The following is a 10,191-nucleotide window of genomic DNA, read 5'->3' on the forward strand; positions in this document are numbered from 1 at the left end:
GTCCCAGATGAGTTTCAATGCACTGGAGTAACATTTGATGCATTCAGATAGAACTGTTTGGCTTTAAGCGGTGCTGTTATTACAACTTGTAAAGAAACTATCAGGCCTTACTTGGCTTGACAGAACACACCTGATGGGATCTGGAGACTTAATAAACAAAACAGTTGTGGTGGAAAAGCTCCGCAAATTGAGTTTTGGAGACCATGCATGCAGCTTATACAACTCAGCAACAGAAGATAATGGCTCCAGCATTTAAGCTATATACAAGTATTTAAATATATCCAGTCTGTGGAATAAATTGTTGTAGATCTTTTAGTGCTGTTGCAAAATGAGGATTCAGTTGGATGCAAATGATGCTTTTTGCAAGCACTTCCATACCTGCAGAGGGGAAAAAAAGGGAGTGGACAGTAGCACACAGTGGATGAAGAGAGAATACTATTTATAAGCCTTCACTGGTTGTGTGAATCCTGTGCCCAGGAATGCCTGGGCTTGGTGGACGGGAAGGCAGGCTGTGGGAGTGGAGGAGCCATTTGCAAGCAGTTTAAGTCAGTGCCTATAAAAAAGAATGTCAGCAGCTAGTTTCCTGACTGACCTCACATAAACCAAGGATGACTTGGAGATTTTCCTGCTCAGGACAGAAGTCCTGGCTCCTCTCTGTATCTTCAAACACTATTTTTGAACAGTTTTGAACAAGCCCTAAAGGCCGTAACTCACACAAAGGCTGAAGTTTTAAGGGGGCAATCAGACGCAACTGTAAATAGTTTTAAATACTTTATCTGACATTCAGGATGAGTCTATGCCATCATGAAGGCAGAGAGTGCTTTTGTAACCTAGAGGCACCATCAAAGAAATGGACAAAGAAAGGTGGAGACTTCACCAGATCCTGGCAAAATTAGTATGTTGCAATTTTAAATGTTCCCACATAGTCCACATTTAGTTGTTTATGTAACAGAACTTCCAGAAACAAAACTTATGTGCTAGGAGATAATTGCTTATGATTAGCCTGGAGAAGACTCTTTCAACTTCATGTTCAATATGGCATTACTTAACTAAAGGATAATATGAAATGGGAATATATTTCTGTCAAGCTTTCTGAGAAATCAGAAATTCAGTGTTTGTTGGCTTTTACATGTAGATCTAAGGCACATGAAGTTTTCTTCTTCCACATATGCCATTGTCTTTAATGCATCAATATTTTCAAAAAATACCAAAACAAAGACTTTTCTCTAAATTATGAACAACACTTAAAATTGCAAATCAATCAAAGTGAATTTGATCTTATTAATAGATTAAATCTCATAATAATAATACTGTTTAGAAGAATTAATGTTGAGTCTTCTTTCAAGCTTTCTTCAACTTGGATGCCTTAGGTCCCTTAGCTCCTGAATTGGTACCTAATTTTCAGAAGAACTGATCATTTGAGTCTCTTACTTTGCTGCCCAAATATAGATTTCCATCAAAAAACTTCTAAGCTTTCTTTATAAGTGACAAAGCTAATGAGAAAGCTGAGCGTATTCTGACTAGAATTCTGACTAGAATTCTGACAGAATTCTGACTAGAAGTTAACTCTGTCATTTTAACGATCCCTTTTAAAGGACTTTAACAGAATTTTTAACATGCTTTGCCACTTTGCTGCAGAGAGAGAGGAGCATGGGGTGGAGGGGGAGGAAGTCAATTCCTACTGCTGATGCAGAGAGGTCATTGAGACCTCATGCTAACCTTGGATCAGGGACGAGGTGGGACAATGGAGCAGGGTTGGGCAGGGCTATACTGGGAGACAAAAGGCAAACAATATGAATAGTGGCACTGCTGTAATAGTGTGGTGGCCTGATCTTATGGGTATCATTTGGCACAGTGTGCAATAGCACACATCACAATATACTTCCTATGCCAGCTGCAAAAGAGGCTGGTGCCACTGTTTGAGCTAGAAAGCCTAACTGTGAGTTGTGAGTGGGAAAGCAGCTCTTCTGTGGTGGAGGATGACAACTTAAAAGGAGAGCACACATCGAGCTGTTGGGAGAAGTGTGGTGTAAAGGTCCAGTGAGTCATCACAGAAATACCTGCTCAGCTGTGTGAGAAGAGGCACAAGTGCATATTTTTGTAGAACTTCATCTTTAATTAGGGAAAATTATATACAATAAGCTGCTTTAACTTATAGTACTATTTGCCATGTGTTTCTAGAACCGTTCTTAAGAGCTTTATCTTATGCAAAATTTAAAAACAAAGAATGTTTCAACTTCCTTTTCAAATCCTCAAAGTTATGCAGGTTAATAGAAGATTGTATGTGTTTAATAACGTGTAGTTGATGCCTTTCTCTCCTACAGATAGAAATTTCAGCACTTGAATTAAGGTTAAAGTAGGCTACTCAGAAATACACAATAAAAAATAATGCCTTTGTCTGTGATTTTTTTAACTTAGTAGAAGTCATGCAAAGAACAAACTAGAGAACTCCCCTCCCCATATGTTGTGGTTTAACCCCAGCTGGCAACTAAGCATCACACAGCCACTCTCTCACTCCCCCCTGGTGGGATGGGGGAGAGAATCAGAAGAGTAAAAGTGAGTGTGAGAGACTGAAAGAGTTAATGTCTCAAACATTGTGGCGACTTGAGGCGCTATTTGCATGGCGACGGCAGGTCGCCGAGCACGGGGTGGGGGAGGGGGAGAGCGGGATGTGCGGGACATGCAGAGCGCGTCGGAGGATGTGCGGTTCCGGGTTCCGCCGGACCTTACCACGTATGGCCAGAAATCACACAAAGTTAATCTGAGGAAGAGGGCTTGCAACTGCCCAAGAGACCACTCGTGACCACACAGACACACCCACCCCCCCACCCTCCCAGCGCCTGCGCAGAAGATTGAGAACTTTCTAGAACAAGAACCATGTAAGTCCTGAAGGGGCGTACCTGGAGGCGGGGATTAGCTTATAAAAGACATAAAAATTATAATTATAATAATTATAATTAGCTTATAAAAGAAGCGCGTGCCCACCGCTGGAGGATTGCCATGTCTGTCATTGTCATCGCGGGATCCAAGGGTGGTGATACTTTTTCTTTCTCTTTCCTCCTCTCTCTGCCTTTCCTTTTCTCGCTTCTGTCTTCCTCTGCTCTTCCAATATATATGCAAGTTTGGGATAAATTCTGACGGGTTGCACGGAAAATAGCTCCATTGCCAAATCGCCGCTGTTCATTCATTGAGCTCGCCAGTTCGTTAAGTTTGTCCGTTTGTGGAATTCGCCAGTTAATAAAGTTGCTGGCCAGACTGTTCTCTGAGTTATTGTTGTGACTCTACTGACCACGCAGCTCTGACGAGCAGAGATCGGCTTTTGTCGGTACACAAACCGTCGGGGAGTCGAAAAGATTCACCCCTCTTGCAACCCACCAAGTGGGACGAGACAGTGAGAAAACTCATGGGTTGAGATAAAGACAGTTTAATAGGGAAAGCAAAAGCCGCGCACACAAGCAGAGCAAAACAAGGAATTTATTCACTGCTTCCCATTGGCAGGCAGGTGTTCAGCCATCTCCAGGAAAGCAGGGCTCCATCACGCGTAATGGTTACTTGGGAAGACAAATGCCATAACTCTGAATGCCCCCCCCCATTCCTTCCTCTTCCCCAGCTTTATATACTGAGCATGACGTCATATGGTATAGAATAGCCCTTTGGTCAGTTTGGATCAACTATCTTGGCTGTGTCCCCTCCCAGCTTCTTCTGCACCTGGCACAGCATGGGAAGCTGAAAAGGCCTTGACTAGTGCAAACATTACTTAGCAACTACTAAAACATTCCTGTGTTATCAACACTGTTTTCAGCACAAATCCAAAACATAGCCCCATATTGGCTACTATAAAGAAAATTAACTCTATCCCAGCCAAAACCAGCATACCATAGAACAGAAACCAAACAATTTATCACAAAAGAAGTTATTCCTAAACATCTGAAAGATGTCTTCAGCATCAGCTGTCAAAGAACTGGGTATGTTTTTAAAATTCTCAAAGAAATATTGGTCACCCTTAAGTGTTTTCTTCTGTCTGCTTCAGGAGCAATTGCTAACAGCTGTTACACAAGGCCTTATCTGTTTTCATTTTCAGTGTTGCATTTCCTTAACAATAATGGTATATCATGATGAAATAATATGAATGGCAGATGTCAAGACCATTGAAAATAGTGATACAATAAAATTCCTGAGAAACAAAAGCGAAGTAGCAGGAGAGTTTAAAATCCAACTACTTTTTATTTAAGCGTAGACCTTTGAATTGGGATTGCTATTTAAAGTAGAAGTCAATGCAATTTGAGGAAAGGCCAGATTTTTTCACAGTTATTCAAAACTAAGTGGTACTTTACCCTACCACTAAACCTCACTGATTATGTGGATAAGCACCATCAGGAAGGAGTGACAGAATCCAAACCTGGTCCTTGAACAGGTAGCTTCCCACAAGGTTTGTGTGCCAGGTTCACTTATCCAGTCACACAAATAACCCCAAGCTAATGTTAATATCATGCTTTCACAAAACAATATCCAGTCCCATTGTTTTAATGTAAATGTAGTCATATAAACAGTTATATTTAAAATAAATAGCACTTATTTTTTTCTAATGTTTAAAGATTAAACAAAACCAGTGCCAGTTTTTTGACATTCCCAGACTTTGTGCTTTCAGAGAGAACGTTATTGTACACATTCTTGTCCTTCTTCCAGACAATACAAATCTGTGATAACAACAAAGCTGGGAACTCTAACAGGCTTTCTGAGCCAGAGATATTGCTACCCATTACTAATAGTTGAGATGGTGATTCCTGTAGCCCTGAAATAAAAAACTGAAAGCAATAATGCTATTTTTTCCATAAGGATAGACAAAATTAGGAATTAACACAGACTCTGGATCTTGCAAGTGACACTGATTGATAGGGCACTTTTACCATACATGTTTGCGAAAAGAAAAGTTCCAAGACAAACTGATAGCGAAGCTCTCATCTCTGAAATATGAAGTGTTTCACAATGCCTAGCATCTTCCAGTTCCATTAGCTACAGACTTCTGTCTCCCTGAACTGATTTGCTTCCCACCTCACTCCCCTTCACTCATTTCCCCATCCCACCTCTTATCATCTCAATTTACTTTCTCCTTGTCCATGTGTCCCTATCCTTCTTCATTGTTTGTTCATTCCCCAATCCTATGACCCCCTTTCAACACCCCTATATTTAGTCTTTCCTTTCTCCTTTGAGGTTGCCGTAATTCCCAAGCCTTTAACATTCAGAGGCATGACAATCCTCTCTCTTTCTCACTAACACTGATTGCAGGGGTCCACTGCCCCAAACAAGGCATCAATAGGTAATCGTATGATCACAGAGCATTTCAGGTTGGAAAGATCTCACATCCATCCTCCTGTTCACAGCAGGCTCATCTCTGAGGTTGGATTGGGTTGCTCCAGGCTCTGTCCAGACCCGTCTGGAAAAACTCCAAGGACAGAGACCGTGCAGCCTCTCTGAGCAACCTGCTCCACTGCCTGTTTCTCCTTGTGGGGAAAAGCGTTTCCTTATATCCACTCTGAAGCTCTCTTCTTTCAACTTATGCCTGTTGTCTCGCATTCTCCTGCCCTGCACCACTGTGAGGAGCCTGGCCCTGTCTACTCCATGACATCCTTATAGGCCGTGGCGGGGGGCGCCTGTTGTCATAACCCCTGAAGACACATCTTCCCCAGGCTGAACCAGTCCTGGTTCCTCAGCCTCTCCTCACAGGGAAAGTCCTCCAGCCCCTCCCATCCTGGAGACCCTTCAGGGCCTTTTCCACAGAGTTGCTCCCCAAGCAGGCAGTCTCCAGCCTGTGGCATTGAAAGGGATTCATGCATGCCAGGGGTAGGACTTGCCATCTGTCCCTGCTGAATTTCACAAGGTTCCTGTCAATCCACCCTCTGGCCTGTCCACATGGTGGTGCAGGGCCATGCTGAGGTGGAGGATGCTCATAACAGAAGGAGCAAGAGAAGCCAACACCATTGGAGAGCAGAAGGACCTTCAGGGCAAGCCTGACAGCAGCCTGCCTAGGGTCTGAGCTCCACATCCAGCCCAGCGTCTGAGATCCAGAAAGTTACAGAATGCCAAAATTTTTCCTGTAGACCCCTATCAATCAAAGACTGAAACTCAAGAGGCAATGCCGAAATACCACTGCTCAGACAGATGAGATAGCAGCAGGGCTGCAGTATGCCCTGCAGGATTTGTCAGGGCTGAGCACTGGCCACATTCAGACCTAGTCAAACCCATTCAGACCTCCAGGAGACGGGGGAGTCAATTGGTGCTGTTCTGCAGGGGATCTGCACACTCTCTGGGAAGACATAGACAAAGCCATGCAATCAGTGCAGATTTAGGGCCTAGTGGATGACAGAGACTAAAGGGATGCTGGGAACATTCAAAGCCTTATGCAAATATCCAAATCTTTAGCTAATTTGAAATATTCACGTGGAGAAAACATGTGGAAACTGACATTAGTGCCCTGTTCCCAATAAACTATTAGCTAGGCAGAAAAAAAATAAAAATCAGTGGCTATTTTTTAAATGTGTGCAGTAAAAGCACCACTGGCAGGTTCTAGGGAGCTATTTTGGAAGAAAGGAGGGGTTCATCAGTCATTCAGAGCCAGAACTTGCGTTAGCACAGCTGTCCTGATTGTGCTTTTCCTATGTATGCAGTCTTATCCCTTTCCAGACACAATAATGACTTGTTTGTACTTTAATTATTTCATAATTACAGATTTCAAAATACATACCATAAAGATGAGCAAGTCATGTAAACTTCCTGCTGGGCTCAAAATTAAAAACATGAAAATAAAACAAATATAGACAATGGGATATAATCCTTCATGTCTTCAATAACAATTCCAAGTACAATGTCATCTGTTCATGTCAAGATAAGGTTAATTTGATCTTATGACCAATTTGATCAAAGCTTCATGTACCAAAATGTTTGTGTGCGTATTTATATTTGTATTTATCCAATTTCTGTACTTTGTTCATGGCATTGTACCTAGCTTTATTCAGTAATTAAGTACTAGTTAGTATTATTAGTCCATTGGCCATTTAGTGAAGGAAATACTTGTCAAAGAGAAAGTTGCTGTGAAAGCTCTGATACATAATTATTTTAATGTTAATTTCTATTATATTTTATCAGTTATTCTATATAAGATTTATGTGTATTTATAAATACATTGTATTGTTATAAAATATAATTATTGTATACATTCTAATACAAGATATGCATAAAGCTTTTTAAGTTAAGTGTTTCTGTACAAATACTACCCAAAATTACTTATTCTTAATTAAAAATTAAAATCTGGATATTAATATGGATGAGAACATCTAGAGTTACATTAGCGTGGATTTTTTCCGAGTTTTGGGAAGGATATAAAGTAACAAACAACATCCTAAAGGCTATGGTCCCATTACCATATATAATTTAGCAACCTAGATTTACATTTTCAGAGCCTACGTAGGCATATGTATGCTTTTGAAAATCTGGCTAAACACCTAAATTCCACTGAAGATTGTACTACTGCATCACTTCTATTTTCAAAGCTCTTGCAAGCTTGTACACTATTTATGGGCAGATTTTCAAAAGCCATTTAAATGGTTAGGGATGCCCAGCAAGCATCTAATCAGATTTTGAGAAGTATTTAAATGGATCATGCACCCAACACCTTTTCAAAACTCAACCCTCAAGGGTTTTTTTAAAAAGACACAAAGACGGCTCTGCCTGGGGTTTGTCAGAAACTTACCCCTGAGCAAGACAGCCTATTTCTGCCAACTGCTGAAGCACTCTGGCTGTTGGCACAGTTGGATGGAAGGCACTATGCAAAATGATTACTAGTTTGAATCAGTAGGTCAAGGGCTGTATTTCTGTGGAGCAGGCAGAAGAAAGAGTCTGCAGAAGATCTGCCTGGAACTGTTTAAATAGACCAACAAGAAGTTAGGAAGTGCTGTATCTAGTGCCATAGCCATGATGAACACTTTACTGTGCCATGCAGACTCTATCCTCCTGAGTGTTTTGGGTTTTTTTTGTGTTGGGGTTTTTTTTTTTTTTTTTTCCCACTTAAAGTGAAAGTAAGGCCAGAAGTAAGGAATTAAGAGATATAAAAGAAAAGGTGGCAGGAGGGGTCTGGGAACCCTGCTTCTGCTCCCCCTCAATATACCAAAGTTCAGTAAGGACAGATCACATAAAAAGAACTGCATTAGGAAGCTCAGAGAGGTGGGCAGTGTGCTCCTTCCCCCATGGGAGACAGATCCTAAACACTACTAGTCAGCTAGCCCTTAATAGCTGGTGGCACTACTATCCTAAGCTGCACTCCACAGGTGTTAGTCCTTCTGACTGGTGAAGCTTCCAATGCAATCTCTTGCCCTCAACATGGTGTGAAGTTATTTGAGGGCTTATTAATCTGTTTTCCATTGCTTTCTGTTTATGTAACAGGTAACTAATGAACAGCTTGCAAAGGCTCAGATGAGACTCAAAGCTCTTTCCGAGAGGCAGAAGCTTCTCCCAAGAAAAGCCCATGTTACTGTTTTATAAATTATTTTGCAGTGACGATAATTGCTCTCTGAAGACTGACATTGAGCTGTATAGGGCCAACAGCAGAAATACTGAGGGCTCCCTAAAGGGTTTCCTAGAGGAGTTTCCACCCTCCCTATCTATCACATTTATTTAGTTTACCATCAGAGCTGGTTACACACCTCGCAGTCCAAGTATCTTTGGGATTCCCTATCAACTGGGATAGGATGGACAGAAAAATCCCTTGCACAGAAGCTTCTATTGGCCACCTGGCCCACCTGAGAAAATCAAAGCAGGACAATTGAGGGAAAATAAATAACTGCTTCTCTCTCTTATTTACCAGTCATTCAGGAAGCCAAGGAAGACTTTAGGAAGTTGCATAACATTTTTACATAATGCTCCACAACAGCTTTTCCTTGATGTTATATAGATCCTGTCTTACTGTTCAGTTTATTGGATGCTCAAGGCTGAAAATAGGCATGTACTGGAGAGGCTGCTGGATCTGGTAAATAGATTTTTAGTTTATAACTATGAGAGAATATAGTACAAAGAGCCTCCTGTCCCATATTAGAATTCTCCAAGAGATGAAAGACTTCATTTTTTCCAGAAAAAGGACTATTCTGTTTGGGGGAAGGTTAGGAGGGAAGACATAAATCAAAAACTAAGCTAGAAAGTACTTTAATCTTTTTCATAAGAAAAAGTGATTTAACAAAGAGCTTTGGTAAGGCTCAAGGGCCCACATGTGAGCCAAAATGAGGCTCCTGGGCCCATGGGGAGAGGGTATGGGTGGGGGTCCCAGGTGAGGCTGGTCAGGGACTTAGGACATGTTGGAGTCCTCAGGGTTGTGATAGTTTTCTCACAGCTTATGGTATTTCCATTTCAAGCTAAAGCAATATTTCATTCCACTTTTAATATATTTATGCAGTTATTAGTATAATCAAGAAATTATGCAGACTTTCAGCACCAGAAAATGAATCATTAATTCAAAGCTTAGTAAATTAAAGAAACAAGAGGAGAAAAATGTCCTTTATTTCCTCTGGGAAGAGGAAAAGGGAATGAAGGACACTCACGTGACCTGGGGGTTAGACCAGTGGTCTCTGAAGTGGGGTGCGCACACCCCAGGGTGTGTGCAAGGGAAGTCATTGAGGTGTGGGAAGAAAATTTTTTTTGTACCATTAATAAGTAAAATAAAATAAACTAAAATACATTTTTAAAATAGTGTTTATTTCATCCTTATCCATTTTAAATTTCTGGTTTGTGTATGTTTTATAAAGTACATAATAGGAACAAATTGTCATTTATTGTGATTTGTCTGATAACAACAGCCATAGCAAGGCTGACCTGATCACTACAAAACCCTTCTGTACCTGATTCTTCTTCCCTTCATAGCTATGCAGGATAGGAGTGAACTGATGAAAATCTGGGGCATTTCAGTAATGCCAAAAAAATAAGCATAAGGGAAAATCCTAACTTGAAAATGTATAATTTCCAGCTAAGTCTAGGAACAGATAGGATGGCATTTAGAATATGGCTGTTGTGGAGCTCATGCAAATTTTTAAATAAGGAGCAAGTAGTCCAGCACAAAGCACAAGACAACCTCAGAAATCCTTGTTGGAAATGGTTGCTTGCATAATTTCTCTGAGGGGTAAGAGAGAAACTTCCAGCAAAATATCACCA

The sequence above is a fragment of the Ciconia boyciana genome, chromosome 2 (genome assembly GCF_034638445.1).
Source record: "Ciconia boyciana chromosome 2, ASM3463844v1, whole genome shotgun sequence".
Taxonomy (NCBI): domain Eukaryota; kingdom Metazoa; phylum Chordata; class Aves; order Ciconiiformes; family Ciconiidae; genus Ciconia; species Ciconia boyciana.